The 23,441-nt window shown below is 38.7% G+C and overlaps 1 non-coding gene across 1 annotated transcript; it reads left to right on the plus strand.

Annotated features, from left to right (window-relative positions):
* Nucleotides 1-338: 338 nt before the first annotated feature.
* Nucleotides 339-471, plus strand: Trnai-uau (transfer RNA isoleucine (anticodon UAU)). Its single transcript has 2 exons — nucleotides 339-376; nucleotides 436-471. It is a non-coding gene; the product is annotated as a tRNA-Ile (tRNA).
* Nucleotides 472-23,441: the final 22,970 nt, after the last annotated feature.

The following is a 23,441-nucleotide window of genomic DNA, read 5'->3' on the forward strand; positions in this document are numbered from 1 at the left end:
ATGTACAAATAGTGTACACAAATGCAACAAAATACCCATTCCTGGGGCAGTTAATTAATTATCACATTCCGCAGATAAAAAAATAAACGGAAAAGAAAAACTTCAAACCGAACGAACGAAACGAGATCCAATTCTGATGAGCGACTAATTGTTTCCTCCTGCCCGGTCGCCTTCCATGCGTTGACGATTTGATCAACGTTCGGTCGTCGTACGCTTTTAACTGGCTATTGTCTGGTGATGGACGTCGTCGTCGTCGTAGTCATCACAAACACGCACCAGCCGCCCGGAGGTGCCATGCCCGTTATCAGCCCGTGCACGAGTCGGTTGCTTCCGTCGCCGCTCCAGTGGCGCAATTGGTTAGCGCACGGTACTTATAAGACAGTACACATGCCACTGGTGCCATTCTTCGGTGCTGCTGGTACGTGCCTATGAGCAATGCCGGGGTTGTGAGTTCGAGCCTCACCTGGAGCAGGAAAGTTTTTTTTCGTTTTTTTTTCCTGTTCGTTTGCTGGCTCACTGGATGTCACTCACCTTGAACCTTGAGATGACGGGTGTTTTTTTTTTCTTGGTTTTGTTGTTGTTTGTCTGTTTGGTGGGAAGCTTTGTCGCATGCGGCAAAGAAAGCATTCGCTAGAAGAACGCGTCTCCGTCATCGTGATGCCATTGTATGCAGAACAGCTGCCCCGTAGGCTTTATTATCGCATAGCAGTCGCACGTAGTTTCAACTATGCGAACGACAATTAGCTGCTGTTTCTGTTGATGTTGTTGCTGCTACTTTTGTTACAATTATCAGACGCAGGTCGGTCGGTGCTGATATGGGAGATCGTTGTGATAACTGACAAAGGTTTACCCATCCTCATTATCACACAGTTCAGCAGAACGACGCAATTATAATCTGGCTGGCTGATGCAACTTTCGATTTGACATAACTCACAGGTTTGAGTGTTTAGTGCGGTTTTTTTTTTCGAATTATGACACCATATGATCGCCATGACAGTACTCGAAAGCTTAGAAATATCCGATTCAACGGGTAATGGATTGAATGGAGTGATTTTTTCAGTAATTATCATTAGTTAGAGATTCAAACGAGATTAATCTCGTTTGGTATAAAGATTATTGCAGGAAAAATTGATAGGATTTGTTCATTGATTCGATGAAGCTACAAATTTTCTTGAATAACTATTCAGTGCGAAATACTGGATCGAGTTTATGAGCAAAAGAAAAACTACTAGATGTTCACAATCATGATATTTTTCTTTTCATTAGCTTTTGATTTGTGAAATCAGATTACTAGCCAATATTGCCGGAAAGGAGTTCGAGTTTTTAATTGGTTCAGGCGCCCAGGTTAATACTTTTACTAACCAGTCATTTCGGAAACCGATGTCTAATGCAAATCATAACCAGTTTGTATACAACCTACAAAACTGTGCCGATAGGTCCCTCAGAGCATATGCCTCAGTGGAAGAGATTTAGGTTATAGCTACTTTCGAGGCTTTTCTCTATGTCTCGGAAAATCGACCGATGCTGCTGGAAAAATTTTACGTGGTGGATGAACGACGATCGTTACTGAGTAGACCAACATCAACCCGCTATAGTATACTTATGCTTGGATTGACGGTTCCAGTTTCAGTTAATATGACTGAAATGAACAGTCGGTTCCCATCAATAGATTTGTTGTTTGTTGGAAGAGATACACCGTTTCCTAAGTTTAATATTCCACCAGTCAGAATTAATTACAACAGAGATCAAGCCCCCTGTCGAAACGTATTCACGAACATTCCACTCTCATTAAAACCTTTGGTGCAACTAAAATTAAACCAGTTAGTTTCAGCAGATATCATCGAACCCGTTTCTGATGGCATGGATGGCATCCTTTTGCTCATCAGTGCTAGTTGTTCCCAAAGGTAGAGAAGATTTCAGACTAGTGATTGATCTGAGCAGGCCCGGTGAAAGAGGTGGGTACGGTGGGTAGCACTACCCACCCGAAAATTCCAAAGCTTTGTAATTACCCACTTGAAATTCCGAGCAAAAAACAATTGTAATTAGGAATATTATTATTGCATTCGGAATAATAAATATGTTCAAAATTATAGAATGCTAGTTCCCAAGGTAGAGTAAGGATGTAAAGATATACCGCAGAAAGGTGAGACGGTCATTTGAGCAAGCAGAAATCTTTTAGTAACTTAACTTAACCCTTCCAGCAGAGGAGCCGAGCTTAAGCATCTCATCAATGCGAATCATTCGAGTCTCTGATATACCGGAAAATACCGATAAAGGTCTTTTACTCTTTACATTCCGAACCGGCAAAAAAAAGAATGCAGTAGCAAGTAGAAAGTCACTTCTGGTACCTTTGCCGGACTTAATAGTAAATAGTAGAAGACCTTTATCGGAATTTTCCGGCAGATGTTCATGGTCAACTCCTCTGGTAGAAAGTGAAAGTTAAGTTACTAAAAGATTTCTACATGATCAAATGAACCTTGTCACGTCTCACCTTCTATATCTTCACATAAATAAAATTACTCGAAATCTTTCGACGTAGGACTACATTTTGATTTTTTATACTGGTGTGCAAATTCAAAATACTGAAAACCGTACTAACAGTGCTCAGGTTTTGAACATCTATATCTCAATCATTTTTAATTGATTTTCCATATCATCACATAAAATGCACTAGAAATATTGCTACACTTTGATTGCAGTAGATGAATCTATATCTAAAAAATCATATTTCAGATAATTGGTGATCGAAATTCCAGTTAGTAACGAAAATCTTTGTCATGGTTTTCTTCAATAAATACGACAGTTTTGTATACATAAGTTCGCTTTTAAGAAAATCACTCTTTCAAACCAAGATTCTGTATCGAATAGACTTGTACACTTTGTGGTTCAGAAAAGAGGAAAAAGTTGCTAACACATCGTTCAAAAAGTCAAGGAACTAACCAGAAAAACATAATTTCGCGTGCAGGAGTATTTTTTATTCATCAACATTATCATTTTCAATGACATACAATCGTTCTAGCACTTTAATAATTTTTCAATACCATCCTTATGGAATGATTTGCCAATTGCCTAAACATCGGCTTCAGTTGCGGCGATGACTGTTTTATTCGAACCAAATATTGTGCCCTGGCGTGTCTTTTTCTGATCAGCAAAGGACAAGCAATCGCTGGGGGCTAGGTAATTGTGAATAACGCGGGTGAGGAAACAGATCGCTGCCCAGTTCGTTTAATTTCATTATTGTTTTCATCGACTTATGGCACGATGCATTGTCTTGGTTAACGGTGATTTCTTTGTTATTCTTATGAGGCCGTTTTTAACGGCTTCGCTCTTCAATCGCATCACTATCTCAATGTAATAATCACTTTTGATGGTACTTTCCTGTTCAAGATAGTTGATGTTAATTATACCTTGAACATCCTAAAAACTGATGCCATGATTGTTCCAGCTACCTGTTACGTTTTCAGATGGCTTTCCCAGTCCCGGATAAAAATAGTGGATCCATATTTCGTCCACTGTTTAATACCAACGCGTTCCATTCTATTGCTGTAGACTTTTGTTGATTATGAGCGAACACGGCACCCATTTGGAAAAGATCTTTTTTATGCCCAGATTGTCGTACAAGATCGTAAAGGAATTTCCAGTTCATGTGCTAACCACCTCAGCACATCTAATGTCACAAATTTTGATTTTGCCTTCAAACATCAAAAGCAAAGCCTTGGTATTACATTTCTGTAGTGGAATTTGACCTTCTGTTTCGCCAGACTTCGCAGCCGATTCAGAGTGTACAGAACCATTGCATGGCTGGTGCTACGATTCTATTGACACTACGAATCCTTCCAGGTCGGGGCTCGAACATACGACAGCTTGTTTGTAAAACCAGTGCCTTATGCATTGAAACCCCACCCAGGGACTTCATATATCACGATTATCCAAACTTGCTTAATTTTTTCCGGTTGACTGTTTCATTTGGACACGTTCAGAATCACAAACCTTTATTTTGAATGGATCCTAGTGGGGAACACACTTATCATTTTTCATAAATTCGTCACCTATATGTCGGTAGATTCAGTGTTCGTGGTGCTATTGATGTTAAATTTTGACATATGTTCTTTGAACGTGATCTCCGAGTCAGTTCCGATTGTTTCATCGTATTGGAGAATATGCAGGATGACCTCGATGATCATGGAGTACTGGATGAACGAATTCAGCACTTTCCATCAACAACCTCAACAAACTAAACGATCAGTATAACCAAAATTCTCAAAGAAATAGTTTTGAAAATTCGCAGACACAAATAAGTTAAAACGGATCACAAAAGACTGCTGCCTCAATATTGAAAACAAATATTAGAAGTGATTTTGAAACCAGCTTAAACCTTAAATGCAAAATTTTGTTTCAAAACTTTGTGCCGAAAATTCTTCAAACTTCTAATTTACACGTTTCATGAAAAGTTTTATAGAAACAATATTTTATTTAAAAAACGACTTTGCACTTTTCAGGGATAAATATCATTTCCATTAGAATAGAGGAATACATACTTCAAAATAGTGGGTCTTTCTCCCCGGTATGAAAAATTACCCACCTGGGTTTAACATGTTTCACCGGCCCTGGATCTGAGGGGCCTAATCAGTACATCTACAGAACACTTTTCATCATGCCCACACTAGATAAATTCTCGCAGAACTAGATAGGGCTCGCTGGTATTCAACAATCGATTTATCGAATGCGATCTACCATATCGAACTGGACAAAGAATCCCGTCAGTTGACAAACTTTTTCACGGAATTCGGAGTATTCCGTTGTATTTCCGACAACCAACAAATGGTGCCTAATGAACTAATAATAGACATAAAAGCAAAGATTACTTTTTATGGACCAATCATAAGTTTCTCCGTATACTTAAGTTAATACCAATACCTTTATCAATGGGGTTAATTGTTATCTGATATTGGTAAAGAAATAAACAGTGTACAGAACTCAATTTGCTTCGCAAGTAAATATTCTGCAAAATTCACTCATTCAACTGATCCATGCATCTCCAAGCATTCGGGGTAACAAATCAAAGATGAGGTCTTGTACAACGTTTAAACCAACCAATTTTTGCTTGCGTGAAATCCATTCTGTCGTCATATATTCTTCCGAATTTTACTTCCCTTCGAAATGCCGGCTTCATAATGGCTCAATACTTCTCAATTGGCCGTAGTTCCGATGCGCTCGGGGGACTGAAGTCCTTCGGTACGTAGTGAAGCTCATTAGCCTGGTACCGTTTTTTTGGAGTAATGGCTCGAGGCTAAATCTAGCCAGAAATCGTAAGACCATAGAAGTGGAAGTCGAGGCTTTTTTTTCATGTACATCCGGGTAGAAAACCTTATCAGAATTTTAATAAAATAGTAGCTTGTTTGGATATTTATACCAGAATGATCAGGGTCATTTCTCCGAAAGCCGTTTCGCCGAAAGTCATTTCTCGGAAAGAATCATTCCGCCGAACGACATTTCGCCGAAAGCCGTTTCACCGAAAGGATCATTTCGCCAATTCCTGCAAATGTCTTAATATTATAATTGGAATTGATTTAAAATAAACACAAGTGAACGATAATGCGTTAACACCCGTTTTGATGACCTACAATTGTACTTCTTGAATAAAGATTGATTTATGAATCTCAGAACGGCGTTCGCAAGAAAACTTTGTTGACTATTAGCTACTAAGCATCAAGCCAATTGTATAGGTGTACCTACCAAACAAATTTTTTTCCATAAATACGATTATTTCATAGGCAATATACATAAGTTTTTCTTCGCCGTGACATCCACAATACACAGTACTTTAAACCTAATACATTTCGAATATCATATTAGTATGTTTGTATTCACACTGTTTTTATCAAGCGATTTGCTATTATAAATTACATTAAATAAAATACATTTATTTTGTACATGATCTTCGAACTATTTCAGGTTTGTTTGTATCAGTTCATCACTTTTATTCAATATAAGATGGCTGGCTATTGGTTGAACTCATGGAAGAGAAAGGGGTCTAACATAAAATAAAATTTAAATTGGAACTAAAATGAACTTAATGAAATGACAAAGAAGTTTCATGTAAGGAAGGTCACGACAAGCAAGAATGTCTCGAACTGGGACATTGGTTAGTTTACCTTGGGCACGCAAGGAATTTATTAGTTGAGATCTGAAATCACGATACTCCACGCGTGTCCAAACGACATGATCAATATCGCGAGCACAATGATTAGTCTCGGGAAGTCCAATTCGACGGAGATGTGCATCTAACGTGTAGTGATTGAACATGAGTCTGGACATCACACGAATGAAATCTCTACTCACATCCAGTCCCCTGAACCATGCCTTTGTCGATATTTTAGAAATAATTGAGTGCATCCACCGACCCAGATCATCTTTATCCCAAGAAGCTGGCGAGCTGACAAGTTCTTTGGTGAGACGCGCTATAGAATTCGTTGAAAGCAATTGGTCTCTCATTAATTTCACCCTCAATAGCACCACGTTTGGCTAAAATATCGGCTCTTTCATTGCCTGGAATGGAACAATGAGCCGGGACCCAAATCTACCTAGCAAATGTATGTTCGCTAAGTGGAAAAACATGTAATGCGGCTTCGCCACATCGATTTGATTCGTGTTTCTTACTAAAGGAAAGAAGCCTAGCTTTGAGTAGATCGGGCGGTTCGAGGTTTTTATGCAAGAGGCAGCTGCTACCGACGGCGGGTCGGCAGCTAACTCAGCCGGCGTCGCCTCGGCGGAGTTAATGCCGCCGAGCCATATTGGCTTCGATTATGTGGCAGCGCCACATCAGTTGTACAGGAGGCATAATAATACAAAAAAAATAATAATATGATGTATTCGAAATGTCCCTTTCAGCGAAATGACCCGCTCCCATACCAGAGAAGAAATATAATTGAGATAAAGACTGTCCCAGAAAGTATGGAAGCACTTTGATTTCGCTGTAAATAATTCACAAGTGTTAGATATTCAAATTTTGTTCGATATACTGATAATATTAGACTACAACAACAGAATATTATTCTCAACATTTGCTACTTAGCCATTGTAGACTAGCTGGCGCACCTTTTTGCGAACGTTCCTCATTAAATTCCGTGGCGACAAGTTTTGACACTTTTTTCCAATCTTTTTCGAACTGTTGAATGGTTTCGACTGCCGAGACATGTTTCCTAAGATGTGCCTTCGTCAATGCTTTGGGCCATTCCTCAAATTCGAAATCTTACCGCAGCTACAAATTGCTTGCCAGACCATAGCTTTCTTACCAAATTTTTCGACTTCAATCGATGTCTCGGACTGGTTTAACACTTGCCCTTCTCGCACCGCACAATATTGTGGTCCTGGCAAAGATTTGTAATCAAATTTCACGTATGTTTCGTCGTCCATGATTATGCAGTTCAAATTTCCAGCAAGAATCGTATTGTACAGCTTTTGAACCTTCGGCCTGATCAATGCTTCTTGTTTCGGACTTCGTTTTGGTTGTTTCTGCTTCTTATAGGTTCGAAAATTCAAACGTTCTCTAGCCCGAAGCTCATTTGACTTCGAAGTGCTCAAAACCTCCTTCTTTTGCTCGAACGCCTTCAGTATAGGTTTATCCAACTGAGGGTTAGCAGGACCTTTTTTGGACCAGTTTTCGGTTTATCCTCAAAGGTGTTATCCTCACCGAACTTCCTGATTGCATTTCGCACGGTTTTTTCACTTACTCCTTCCATTTTTGCTATCTTTCTCAGTGACTGTCCGCGTTCTGTGCACCAAAGTCCACGCATTTCGAAATAAACTAATGAAAACGAATAAACAACTGCACAAGTGGTTAGAGAAGAGTGTAAACAACAGGACGCAGCCATAGAAATTGACAGATTCTGAACCATTGCGAAACGGCAGCAGTTTTTGGTTGCGTCCATACTTTCTGGGATAGTCTTTATACACTGTTTCATCCGATAGATAGTTCTAATGAATATCAGAATTTGATTTCTAAATAGTGGAATTTTTTTTATCGATTTATGAGAAAAAAACTCTACGTTTTGAAAATTATAGTGAAGGTATAATTATTTTGTCTCCTTGAAAAGATGGTGGATAAACAAATTTAAACCAATTAAGATACTACAATTATAGTTTACATAAAAATAATCGTAGATATAATCATATACAAATGTTTGATATAAAATCTTGTTATTTTAACAACTATCCATGGTAAATTTATATCGAATTCAGATATGTTTTGTGTCATTTATAATATCAAACTTTGTTCTGCTTTTGATAATCACATCTGGTCATCGTTCCGCTTTCCACATGAGCAGATTGCTTGCCAAAACATGTGTTTTTTCTAGCAACCTTAGACATTTTCTGCTTTCTAGCATCTTCTGAGACATTGAACTTTTGATGGGCAGTGAAAAGCTGTAATCCTGGAATTACTATCCGATTCGGCAATAGAACAGTTACCAGAAGTTGTCACTTTCTGCATGCGGCCTCATTTTCATACATAATGAGTTATTCACAATTTGTAATGATCAATATAACAGTCTAAACTGACTGCTTGAAAGTTTGTTTCTCAAATTGATTGGCATGATTCCTTCTAACCGATACAACAGTTCGTTTACTTGAGCTCACGGTTTCTATGAGATTTCTGCTTGTAAGAAAATTGCTCACAGAAAACAAGTTTCACTATGGAGTATCGACTTGTACTCTGTGCGGTTCGATACTGACGGAGGTCAGGTTGCTACCACATTGTTCCTAAAGTCCTGGAACTAACGGTGCAGGAATCTTTTTTATTCATCAACATAACCACCTTCGAATACAATATCCAATACTTTTTTTACCATTTGATAAATTTGGCAATTGTGACGGTAGATTGTGTTGGTTAAAGATGATTTATTTTCTCTTTATATGACCGTTTTTCCAGATTTCGCACTTCGAATGCATCAATAGCTCAATGCGAGATTCACTTATGGTGGTTCTTTCTTTTTCAAGATAGTCGAAGTTAATTATACCTCGAGCATCTAAAAACTGACGCTATGATTTTTTCAGTTACCTGCTGCGTTTTCGGACGTCTTTCCCTATCTGAATGCTGATATGATTCTGGAGAAAAATGGTAGATCCATGTTTTGTCCACTGCTTCATATCAACGCAAGGAATTCTTTCTATTGCAACTGAACAGTGCTGAACACAGCACTCTGGATCGTTTTTATTTATTTATTTATTTAGGGAGCAGGGAAAAGCCCGATGGAGAGGAAATGTAGCAATCTCTCTCCCTCTCCAGCAGGCATAAAACCTCCTCCTCTTTGGTATCAACAGATTGCAATAATCCAATAGATACATTTAGGTGTGAAACTAACAATTAAAACTAACAATTAAAGCTATACCACTGGATGCGATGCTATTAATGTCGTTCATGTGTTGTTGATTTTTTTTTTCGATTGAAGAGAATTCGGCACCCATTTGGAAAATATCGTTTTCATGCCCAGATTTTCGCGTAAGATCGTAGAAGCACTTACAGTTGATGTGCTAACTACCACCTCAGTTCATCAGATCTCACACACTTTGAGTTAGCGTTATTAGAACTTACGTAATCAAAAACTTATGTTTGGCAGTCGGTGTTGAATAGTCGTTCGCACCGCACGTGCATAGCTCTTGGCTCCTGGAAATTTTTTCTGGCTACCTAGAGTTTCACTGATTCAAGGCTTCAGTCTTTTTCAAGGCTACCTGAATCACTAACAGTCTTTTTAAAGACTAACAATTAGTCAGCCTTTCTCAAGGCTATACAAAGAGTGATATTAGAGTGACTAAGAAATTAATCAGCCTTTTTTAAGGCTAGCTATTCAAAGAACTATTATTCGAACTAATCAGTCTTTATTAAGACTACCACAAAATAAGTCTTTTCCAAACTAGGGGTCTAATCGAAGACTAATTTAGCCTAGTTAATTTGATTTCAAATGTCATTCATTTCAAAAATGCCTGCGTCCAACCGGAAAGGCAACAAGCCTAAGGCTAAAATTAATTCAATCCCGAAGAAATCTCAATCCGTTATTCAACATTTTTCTAATAACATTCACGATCTTATAGAATCTGAATGTAAAAATAAAAGACAACGGACGGATTTCTCTTAAATTGATTCTATGCCGTCTAACAATATTTACGAGATTCTTCCTGAATCCGATTGTAGCGACATAGAAGAAAATTCTTCAAAAATTCCCAAAATGGACGCTTGTCGTTCTGGGAAGAAACATCAATCTATGCCACCAGTGAACAGTTGAGCTTTCTACTTTTCTCCCAGAAGTAAAAGTCTCATTTCAAATCGGACGAAGAGGAGAATGTCGAGTCTTGGTTGATGGATTGGAAGATTACGAACGTCTTATTCGATATTTGTCCGAGAAACTTCATAAATTTGATTCATATGCTATAAAATCAGACAGACCCTTCAAGGCTGTCTTGAAAGGCTTATCAAATGATCAAAGTACTGATGAAATTAAAAATGAACTAAAAGAATTGCTTGGTTTTGCCCCTTCCCAAATAATACTTATGAAAAAAAGAGCGAATGGTACTTCTAAACCACGCTGCTCATTCGGTTGAAGAATGTTCGTCGACGACAATATCAACGTTCTCGTGATCCTGCTATGAAAAACATAGTTAAGGATTTACAGAAAGAAATTAAACATAGATTTACTCTTTTGCGAAATGAAAATTTCGCTAAAGAAGTTGAACAAATTAAACCATATTCTAATTCCTTCTGGAAACTTTCTAAGGTTCTTAAGAAACCTCAGAAACCAATTCCTGCTCTCAAGGAAGGAAATCAAATACTTCTTACAAATGGCGAAAAAGCTCAAAAACTTGCTCAGCAGTTCGAGAGTGTCCACAATTTTAATTTGAACGTTGTGAGTCCTATTGAAAATGAAGTCTCACTGAAATATGAGCATATTTCTACCCAAGTGTTATCACAAGATGACATTATTTGGACGAATTTTGATGAAATTAAATCAATTATTAGGAAACTTAAAAACAAGAATCATGTTCCTGGTAATGATGGAATTTTCAATATTCTTATTAAAAATCTTCCCGATGTTGCCTTGAGACTCCTCGTTAAAATTTTCAACAAGTTTTTTTCATTAGCTTACTTCCCAAAAAGATGGAAAAACGCTAAAGTAATTTTTATCCCCAAACCTGAAAAAAAAAACAGCAGAAACATCAAGTTATCGACCAATTAGCTTACTTTCTTCTATCGGTAAACTTATAGAAAAAATTATCTTGTTAAGAATGATGACTCATATAAATGAGAATTCAATTTTTTTACCTGAGCAGTTTGGATTTCGTCATGAACATTCAACTACTCATCAACTTGTCAGAGTAACGAACATGATAAAAGCAAATAAATCTTCTGGAGTTGCTCTTCTAGACATAGAAAAAGCTTTCGACAGTGTTTGGCACAAAGGTTTAATAGCAAAAATGTTTGATTTCCAGTCTCCCATCTATTTGATCAAAATGATTCAAAATGATCGTACTCTTCAGGTTAGCTATCAGAATTGTAAATCTGAGTTGCTACCCGGAATATAATATTTTGTTGAATGAATTTGAAGCGTCCTCCCTGGTTTAGTACAAATGAGTTACACAGACTCACAAATATAGAACCATTAGATGTAATGTCACATAATATTATAAGCAAATTCCGACAAAAATCGATGCAATCTTCAATTGAATCGATTCGCTCTCTGTATTAGTTAGTAAGTTAGTATATAAGTTCCTTTTCCCCATTACACAATACAAGTAGGTTTATAATTTTCCCTACACAAAAATCTCAGAATTGAGGAAGTTAATGATGTCCTCATGGTAATAACCAAATCATATATAGAATAGGGCTGAAATGTTACCACTTGTGGCTGAACACCCAATTTAAATCCTAATAATTTAATTTTAACTCACATTCCAGTAAATAGTTATTTAAAAAAAAATCTTATCGGCCCTCAGATTAGTTTCGAGTAACATTTGCCGGATCTGCGTTGCCGTCCCATGTCTATGTCGATAAAATTCGTCTTCCTGTTCGGCTTTTCGTACCGCATGTTATGAATTGCACGAACTGTAAAAAATTCGGACATACAGCTACTTATTGTAGTAATAAATCTAAATGCATAAAATGTCAAGGGCCTCATAAGGATAATCTTTGCGATAAAGATGTTGAAAAATGTGTTTATTGTGGGGAAAGTCCTCATGATGATCTTTCAGTATGCGCTGCATTTAAGTTGCGTAAAGACAAAATGAAGCTTTCTTTAAAAGCACGGTCTAAGCGCACATATGCGGAAATGCTCAAAACTATCATTTATGTCCCACCTTTGGAATCCGAAAACGGTTTTTCAAATCTGGCGGAACCAGAGGAGTCTGACTCTGACGGAATTAGTGAAGATACCTCGTTTGTCACTCCTCAAGGGTCTGTTAAGAGGAGATTAACAAACCACAAAATACCAAAAAAGACACCTAAAATTACACCTTCAAAAACAGATCCCCGTGTTAAATCTAAAAAGCCAAATTTAAAACCAAAAACTGTGCCTCCTGGTTTGTCAAATTCACAAACCAATCCAGGAACTAGCACAAGAAAAGACAATAATCCAGTGGGCTCCGTTTCACATTCACCAACAGGATTACTTAAGTTTTCGGAAATTGTAGAATGGATTTTCGCAGCATTCAATATTTCTGAACCTCTAAAGACTATCATAACGGCATTCCTTCCAATAGCTAGAACTTTTTTGAAACAGTTATCAGCTCAATGGCCAGTTCTTTCAGGTTTTGTATCATTTGATGGATAATTTATCATCCGCCGCAAATGATTCAATCACTGTCCTGCAGTGGAATTGTCGAAGCATCATGCCAAAACTTGATTCATTTAAAGTTTTGTTGCATAGTCAAAAATGTGATGTATTTACTTTGTGCGAAACATGGCTTACATCAAACATAGCCTTAAATTTTAATGACTTTAACATTATACGTCTCGATAGAGACTCTCCGTATGGTGGAGTGCTTTTAGGAATTAAGAAATGTTATTCCTTTTATAGATTAAATATTCTTTCGACTTCTAGTATAGAAGTTGTTGCTTGTCAAATAAACATTAAAGGAAAGGACATTTGCATTGCTTCAGTATATATTCCTCCAAGAGCTCAAGTTGGACAACGACAGCTTAATGAAATTGTCGAAGCCCTTCCTGCTTCACGTTTGATTTTAGGAGATTTCAATTCGCACGGAATGATGTGGGGTTCCGTTTACAATGATAGCAGATCATCTCTAATATATAATATTTGCGACAATTTTAGCATGACGGTACTAAATATGGGTAGCATGACATGGATCCCAAGACCTCCTGCACGTCCAAGTGGGTTAGATTTATCTCTTTGATCGACTTCAATTCGACTAGATTGCACCTGGAAAGTAATTCCTGATTCACATGGCTCATGCCTCAGTCCGCTCCTGTATAATTTCTATGTAAACGACATTGACAGCTGTCTAGTAACCCCATGTACACTAAGACAATTGGCAGATGATGGCGTGGTTTCAGTCACTGGACCCAAAGCTTTTGATCTGCATAAACCATTGCAAGATACCTTAGATAACTTGTCCGTTTGGCCTGTTCATCTGGGTATCGAATTCTCTGCGAAGAAAACAGAACTGGTCGTCTTTTCAAGAAAGCATGATCCCGCGCAGCTTCAGCTTCATATGATGGGAAGAATGATCCAACAGGTTTTGACTTTCAAATACCTCGGGTGTGGTTTGATTCCAAATGCAATGATAACAAAATGCCAACAAAGAGTAAATTTTCTTCGAACAATAACAGGATCTTGGTGGGGTGCTCATCCGGAAGATCTAATAAAATTGTATCAGACAACGATACTTTCAGTGATGGAATATGGATGCGTTTGCTTTCATTCCGCTGCAAACTCTCATATTATCAAACTGGAGCGAATTCAGTATCGTTGTTTGCGAATTGCTTTAGGCTGCATGCATTCGACACATACAATGAGTCTTGAAGTTCTGGCGGGAGTTCTTCCATTGAAGGATCGTTTTTGGGAGCTTTCGTCGCGACTGCTAATAAGATGCGAGGTACTGAATCCCCTAATTATTAATAACTTCGAAAGACTAGTTGAGCTTCAATCTCAAACAAGATTCATGACAGTATATTTTAACCATATGTCACAGACAATCAACCCTTCAAGATATATTCCTATCCATGTCAGCCTCCTAAATGTCCCTGACTCAACTTTATTTTTCGACACATCCATGCTGTGCGAAGTGCGTGGAATTCCGGAACACCTACGCTCATTGGAAATCCCAAAAATATTTACAAGTAAGTTCAGGCATATCGACTCTGAGAAATTATTTTACACGGACGGATCACGAATTGCAGAGGCTACTGGGTTTGGTAAATTAAACAATAATGTTTCGGTCTCATTTAGGCTTCAAGAACCTGCATCTGTTTATATAGCAGAGTTAGCAGCAGTTTGAAACCATTATTCTTTCTTCACAGATAGTCTGAGTGCAATTGAAGCCATTCGCTCAAACGCTGCTGGCAAAAATTAACCGTTTTTCTTGGGCAAAATAAAACAGTGCCTGAACGTCATATTGAATAATAATTATCAAATCACAATAGTTTGGGTCACGGCTCATTGCTCCATTCCAGGCAATGAAAGAGCCGATATTTCAGCCAAACGTGGTGCTATTGAGGGTGAAATTTATGAGCGACCGATTGCTTTCAACGAATTCTATAGCTCTGCTCGCCAAAGAACACTTGCCAGCTGGCAAGCTTCTTGGGATAAAGATGATCTGGGTCGGTGGATGCACTCAATTATTCCGAAAATATCGACAAAGGCATGGTTCAGGGGATTGGATGTGAGTAGAGATTTTATTCGTGTGATGTCCAGACTCATGTCCAATCACTACACGTTAGACGCACATCTTCTACGAATTGGACTTTCCGAGACTAAGCATTGTGCTTGTGGCGAAGGTTATCGGGATATTGATCATGTCGTTTGGACATGCTTGGAGTATCGTGATGTCAGATCTCAACTAATAAATTCCTTGCGTACCCAAGGTAGACTATCTAATGTTCCAATTCGAGACATTCTTGCTTGTCGTGACCTTCCTTTCATGAAACTTCTTCATCATTTCATCAAGTCCATTGGAGTTCCAATTTAAATTTTATTTTATATTAGACTGTTTCCTCTCCCATGAGTTCAACCAATAGCCAGCTATCTTATCTATATATATAAAAATGCAGAGATCATTCATTGTTTGTTGATGTTGAGTTTCAGATTTTCAATATGAAAAACTGAAAAACTGAAAAACTGAAAAACTGAAAAACTGAAAAACTGAAAAACTGAAAAACTGAAAAACTGAAAAACTGAAAAACTGAAAAACTGAAAAACTGAAAAACTGAAAAACTGAAAAACTGAAAAACTGAAAAACTGAAAAACTGAAAAACTGAAAAACTAAAAAACTGAAAAACTAAAAAACTGAAAAACTGAAAAACTGAAAAACTGAAAAACTGAAAAACTGAAAAACTGAAAAACTGAAAAACTGAAAAACTGAAAAACTGAAAAACTGAAAAACTGAAAAACTGAAAAACTGAAAAACTGAAAAACTGAAAAACTGAAAAACTGAAAAACTGAAAAACTAAAAAACTGAAAAACTAAAAAACTGAAAAACTGAAAAACTGAAAAACTGAAAAACTGAAAAACTGAAAAACTGAAAAACTGAAAAACTGAAAAACTGAAAAACTGAAAAACTGAAAAACTGAAAAACTGAAAAACTGAAAAACTGAAAAACTGAAAAACTGAAAAACTAAAAAACTTAAACAACTGATGAACTAATAAACTGAAAAACTGGCAATAACAGAAAAAACCTGGAAAGTGCTGTAAAATATTGTAAATAACAAAAAAGAGCTGAAATGAACTGATATCTAGTATTTAGATATCTTGAAAACTGTAATACTAACAACTGAAAGAGTACAAAAGAACTAAAGAAAAGTAGAAAAGAACTTATAAACTTAAGATATAAAAAATCGAACAGAACAGTATAAACGAAAATAACTAAAAATCCCTACCAAAACCTGCAAATAACTTAACTGGATAGAATCTAAAAACTAAAGCACTGGAAAAAAATCAAACACTAAGGAAAATCAATGAAATGAAATAAAAAGTTTTAGATTTAGATTTAGAATACTTGCGACACGACAGCGGCGGCGAAAAACACCGCCGTACAATGCGACTGTTTAGCGATCCGAATCGACCACGGCACGCCGCCAGTATGGAAGTGGGATCTGGAGACAAATGCATGGGGATTGGGATTTTCCCAGATTACAATGCGATGGGAAAACCGGGCACTGGAATGGCAGGAATTTTGCTCTGATTAGAATAGAATGGCGACACAGATAGCGTCGGATTTGGCGTCGGAGTGCAGAATGGCGTGACGAGATCGGAGAGGACGACTGGACTGGAGTAGGCCAGGGCAGGGCAGAGCCTTGGTAATATCATTATCGTGAAGCGCCCGGCTATTGGCACTCGCACAATGTTTGATGTTATGACAGATGATCCAATTGTCGTAGTTTAATCGTGTGAACATTATAATTGAGTGGATGAAGTTCACATGTCAATACAAGCGCGAGCGCGAATCCGTGGGAACTTGGGAACTTGGAAGCTACACGCACATGTTAATTCCACCAATTGCCAATGAATTGCCATCGAGAGCTACTTAAGCACAAAACGAAAACACACTTTAGCCAGCTCGGGCACACCCACATTCCCATCGGTGGTTGGTTAGTCGGAAACCAGGGGCAGTCCCCTCTCTCTCTCCCCGAGGACGACAAGTAATTACATGGTACTGAAGTGGCACCGTCGTTGGCTCATTACCCTATGACTCTTCGGCCAGGGCCAGGGCAAATGACGAACGTGGATGACTCTGGGAAATTCGATCGATCTGCGGTCACCGGCACTAACGAGGTACGGTTGCCATGCCGAGCACTTGGAGGGTAATTGAGTGGCTTGACTGTGCGACTATTCTGGACTGCGCACCGGCGACGGCGATCTTCCGGGAGGTCTGATGATCTGCGGAAGTGTCGTCATTCGTTCGATTTGTAAATTTGGCAGGTTCCCATCCAGACGGTTTGCAATGAATTTGCTACTCCGACTTCTTATTTCACCTGGAGTTTTCTTCCGAAAGCACACCGAAAATCAAAATCGGCTTAATTCTCCCCAACAGAACATATGTCTTGGACATCACTCGTGCATCTTTCATCGAGTGCAAGTGGGTGTAGAGGATCGTTGGCTCTCCCACTCGCAATTATCGCTACTTTTCGTGCGAAGGAAGCAAAACAGATGGCCACGGATTTCGTCAAAAAGATGGAGATGATGATAATGATGATGATGATTTTGATGTTGATGTTGATGTTGATCACCACCATGAATCTGCTGCTGCCTCGAAGAAAAGGTGGCACCGGTGAGTGAAAAAAGCAACAACAACAACAAAAAAACACCAAAGAAAAGGCGGAAATCTTCCGCTATCATGAGTTCCCACAATTAGTGCTTACTCTCGGAGTTGGAGGCAGCCCCGCATTTCAAGCGATTACCACGAGACTCACTGCGTCTTTGGATCTTCGGGGGACAGATGGGGGGACGTACGAAGCGGTGCGGTCACAATAAGTGAAAAACTACAGCTAATCGATTGATGTGGAAACAATCAATTAATTATGCACTTTTCAGTTTATTTCTTTGAGCCGAACGACGACTTCATTAAAAATTTCTTCTCAGCGACCAGCAAATTTACTACCCAGTTTTATAATGATTTATCGAAGATATTACCGGTGCTGTGCTGTGCTGGCTTCAAAAAATTAATAATTATCTCTAAATGACGAAACAAAATTAATAATGTATGATTCGAGATTCGAGATTCGAGATTCGAGATTCGAGATTCGAGATTCGAGATTCGAGATTCGAGATTCGAAATTCGAAATTCGAGATTCGAGATTCGAGATTCGAGATTCGAGATTCGACATTCGAGATTCGAGATTCGAAATTCGAAATTCGAGATTCGAGATTCGAGATTCGAGATTCGAGATTCGAGATTCGAGATTCGAGATTCGAGATTCGAGATTCGAGATTCGAGATTCGAGATTCGAGATTCGAGATTCGAGATTCGAGATTCGAGATTCGAGATTCGAGATTCGAGATTCGAGATTCGAGATTCGAGATTCGAGATTCGAGATTCGAGATTCGAGATTCGAGATTCGAGATTCGAGATTCGAGATTCGAGATTCGAGATTCGAGATTCGAGATTCGAGATTCGAAATTCGAAATTCGAGATTCGAGATTCGAGATTCGAGATTCGAGATTCGACATTCGAGATTCGAGATTCGAAATTCGAAATTCGAGATTCGAGATTCGAGATTCGAGATTCGAGATTCGAGATTCGAGATTCGAGATTCGAGATTCGAGATTCGAGATTCGAGATTCGAGATTCGAGATTCGAGATTCGAGATTCGAGATTCGAGATTCGAGATTCGAGATTCGAGATTCGAGATTCGAGATTCGAGATTCGAGATTCGAGATTCGAGATTCGAGATTCGAGATTCGAGATTCGAGATTCGAGATTCGAGATTCGAGATTCGAGATTCGAGATTCGAGATTCGAGATTCGAGATTCGAGATTCGAGATTCGAGATTCGAGATTCGAGATTCGAGATTCGAGATTCGAGATACGAGATTCGAGATTCGAGATTCGAGATTCGAGATTCGAGATTCGAGATTCGAGATTCGAGATTCGAGATTCGAGATTCGAGATTCGAGATTCGAGATTCGAGATTCGAGATTCGAGATTCGAGATTCGAGATTCGAGATTCGAGATTCGAGATTCGAGATTCGAGATTCGAGATTCGAGATTCGAGATTCGAGATTCGAGATTCGAGATTCGAGATTCGAGATTCGAGATTCGAGATTCGAGATTCGAGATTCGAGATTCGAGATTCGAGATTCGAGATTCGAGATTCGAGATTCGAGATTCGAGATTCGAGATTCGAGATTCGAGATTCGAGATTCGAGATTCGAGATTCGAGATTCGAGATTCGAGATTCGAGATTCGAGATTCGAGATTCGAGATTCGAGATTCGAGATTCGAGATTCGAGATTCGAGATTCGAGATTCGAGATTCGAGATTCGAGATTCGAGATTCGAGATTCGAGATTCGAGATTCGAGATTCGAGATTCGAGATTCGAGATTCGAGATTCGAGATTCGAGATTCGAGATTCGAGATTCGAGATTCGAGATTCGAGATTCGAGATTCGAGATTCGAGATTCGAGATTCGAGATTCGAGATTCGAGATTCGAGATTCGAGATTCGAGATTCGAGATTCGAGATTCGAGATTCGAGATTCGAGATTCGAGATTCGAGATTCGAGATTCGAGATACGAGATTCGAGATTCGAGATTCGAGATTCGAGATTCGAGATTCGAGATTCGAGATTCGAGATTCGAGATTCGAGATTCGAGATTCGAGATTCGAGATTCGAGATTCGAGATTCGAGATTCGAGATTCGAGATTCGAGATTCGAGATTCGAGATTCGAGATTCGAGATTCGAGATTCGAGATTCGAGATTCGAGATTCGAGATTCGAGATTCGAGATTCGAGATTCGAGATTCGAGATTCGAGATTCGAGATTCGAGATTCGAGATTCGAGATTCGAGATTCGAGATTCGAGATTCGAGATTCGAGATTCGAGATTCGAGATTCGAGATTCGAGATTCGAGATTCGAGATTCGAGATTCGAGATTCGAGATTCGAGATTCGAGATTCGAGATTCGAGATTCGAGATTCGAGATTCGAGATTCGAGATTCGAGATTCGAGATTCGAGATTCGAGATTCGAGATTCGAGATTCGAGATTCGAGATTCGAGATTCGAGATTCGAGATTCGAGATTCGAGATTCGAGATTCGAGATTCGAGATTCGAGATTCGAGATTCGAGATTCGAGATTCGAGATTCGAGATTCGAGATTCGAGATTCGAGATTCGAGATTCGAGATTCGAGATTCGAGATTCGAGATTCGAGATTCGAGATTCGAGATTCGAGATTCGAGATTCGAGATTCGAGATTCGAGATTCGAGATTCGAGATTCGAGATTCGAGATTCGAGATTCGAGATTCGAGATTCGAGATTCGAGATTCGAGATTCGAGATTCGAGATTCGAGATTCGAGATTCGAGATTCGAGATTCGAGATTCGAGATTCGAGATTCGAGATTCGAGATTCGAGATTCGAGATTCGAGATTCGAGATTCGAGATTCGAGATTCGAGATTCGAGATTCGAGATTCGAGATTCGAGATTCGAGATTCGAGATTCGAGATTCGAGATTCGAGATTCGAGATTCGAGATTCGAGATTCGAGATTCGAGATTCGAGATTCGAGATTCGAGATTCGAGATTCGAGATTCGAGATTCGAGATTCGAGATTCGAGATTCGAGATTCGAGATTAAGAGATTCGAGATTCGAGATTCGAGATTCGAGATTCGAGATTCGAGATTCGAGATTCGAGATTCGAGATTCGAGATTCGAGATTCGAGATTCGAGATTCGAGATTCGAGATTCGAGATTCGAGATTCGAGATTCGAGATTCGAGATTCGAGATTCGAGATTCGAGATTCGAGATTCGAGATTCGAGATTCGAGATTCGAGATTCGAGATTCGAGATTCGAGATTCGAGATTCGAGATTCGAGATTCGAGATTCGAGATTCGAGATTCGAGATTCGAGATTCGAGATTAAGAGATTCGAGATTCGAGATTCGAGATTCGAGATTCGAGATTCGAGATTCGAGATTCGAGATTCGAGATTCGAGATTCGAGATTCGAGATTCGAGATTCGAGATTCGAGATTAAGAGATTCGAGATTCGAGATTCGAGATTCGAGATTCGAGATTCGAGATTCGAGATTCGAGATTCGAGATTCGAGATTCGAGATTCGAGATTCGAGATTCGAGATTCGAGATTCGAGATTCAAGATTCGAGATTCGAGATTCGAGATTCGAGATTCGAGATTCGAGATTCGAGATTCGAGATTCGAGATTCGAGATTCGAGATTCGAGATTCGAGATTCGAGATTCGAGATTCGAGATTCGAGATTCGAGATTCGAGATTCGAGATTCGAGATTCGAGATTCGAGATTCGAGATTCGAGATTCGAGATTCGAGATTCGAGATTCGAGATTCGAGATTCGAGATTCAAGATTCGAGATTCGAGATTCGAGATTCAAGATTCGAGATTCGAGATTCGAGATTCGAGATTCGAGATTCGAGATTCGAGATTCGAGATTCGAGATTCGAGATTCGAGATTCGAGATTCGAGATTCGAGATTCGAGATTCGAGATTCGAGATTCGAGATTCGAGATTCGAGATTCGAGATTCGAGATTCGAGATTCGAGATTCGAGATTCGAGATTCGAGATTCGAGATTCGAGATTCGAGATTCGAGATTCGAGATTCGAGATTCAAGATTCAAGATTCAAGATTCGAGATTCGAGATTCGAGATTCGAGATTCGAGATTCGAGATTCGAGATTCGAGATTCGAGATTCGAGATTCGAGATTCGAGATTCGAGATTCGAGATTCGAGATTCGAGATTCGAGATTCGAGATTCGAGATTCGAGATTCGAGATTCGAGATTCGAGATTCGAGATTCGAGATTCGAGATTCGAGATTCGAGATTCGAGATTCGAGATTCGAGATTCGAGATTCGAGATTCGAGATTCGAGATTCGAGATTCGAGATTCGAGAATCCGAAAATCCAAAAATTCAAAGAACAAAAAATTCAAAGACTCTAAGATTTAAAGATCCAAAGATCTGAAAATAAAAAGATCCGAAAATAAAAAGATACCAAAACCCAAAGATTATAACATCCTAAGATCCTAAGATCCTAAGATCCTAAGATCCTAAGATCCTAAGATCCTAAGATCCTAAGATCCTAAGATCCTAAGATCCTAAGATCCTAAGATCCTAAGATCCTAAGATCCTAAGATCCTAAGATCCTAAGATCCTAAGATCCTAAGATCCTAAGATCCTAAGATCCTAAGATCCTAAGATCCTAAGATCCTAAGATCCTAAGATCCTAAGATCCTAAGATCCTAGGATCCTAAGATCCTAAGATCCTAAGATCCTAAGATCCTAAGATCCTAAGATCCTAAGATCCTAAGATCCTAAGATCCTAAGATCCTAAGATCCTAAGATCCTAAGATCCTAAGATCCTAAGATCCTAAGATCCTAAGATCCTAAGATCCTAGGATCCTAAGATCCTAAGATCCTAAGATCCTAAGATCCTAAGATCCTAAGATCCTAAGATCCTAAGATCCTAAGATCCTAAGATCCTAAGGTCCTAAGATCCAAAGATCCAAAGTTTTAAAGATCCAAAGATCCGAAGATCCAAAAATCAGAAAGTCTAAAGATATCAAACAATCAATTCGAACATCAATAAATTGAAAGATTCAAAGATTCGAAAATCCAGATTCTTAGATTAAAAATTCAAAGATGCGAAAATCCAAAGATCAAAAGATCCAAAAATCCAAAGATTCCAAGACTTAATGATCCTTTGATCCGAGTTCAAAGACCCGAAGGTTCAAATACACAAAAATTCAAAGTTCAGGAGAATCAGAGAACCAAAGAATCGAAAATTCAAGGACCCGAACATACAAAGATTCAAAGATTCCAAGATTCAGTGATACAAAAATCCGAAGATCCGAAGATCCAAAGATCCAAAAATCCAAAGATCCAAAGATCCAAAGATCCAAAGATCCAAAGATCCAAAGATCCAAAGATCCAAAGATCCAAAGATCCAAAGATCCAAAGATCCAAAGATCCAAAGATCCAAAGATCCAAAGATCCAAAGATCCAAAGATTTAAAGATCCAAAGATCCAAAGATCCAAAGATCCAAAGATCCAAAGATCCAAAGATCCAAAGATCCAAAGATCCAAAGATCCAAAGATCCAAAGATCCAAAGATCCAAAGATCCAAAGATCCAAAGATCCAAAGATCCAAAGATCCAAAGATCCAAAGATCCAAAGATCCAAAGATCCAAAGATCCAAAGATCCAAAGATCCAAAGATCCAAAGATCCAAAGATCCAAAGATCCAAAGATCCAAAGATCCAAAGATCCAAAGATCCAAAGATCCAAAGATCCAAAGATCCAAAGATCCAAAGATCCAAGATCCAAAGATCCAAAGATCCAAAGATCCAAAGATCCAAAGATCCAAAGATCAAAAGATCCAAAGATCCAAAGATCCAAAGATCCAAGGATCCAAAGATCCAAAGATCCAAAGATCCAAAGATCCAAAGATCCAAAGATCAAAAGATCCAAAGATCCAAAAATCTAAAGATCCAAAGATCCAAAGATCAAAAGATCCAAAG

Source organism: Malaya genurostris, chromosome 2 (assembly GCF_030247185.1).
Source record: "Malaya genurostris strain Urasoe2022 chromosome 2, Malgen_1.1, whole genome shotgun sequence".
In the NCBI taxonomy this organism is placed as follows: Eukaryota; Metazoa; Arthropoda; class Insecta; order Diptera; family Culicidae; genus Malaya; species Malaya genurostris.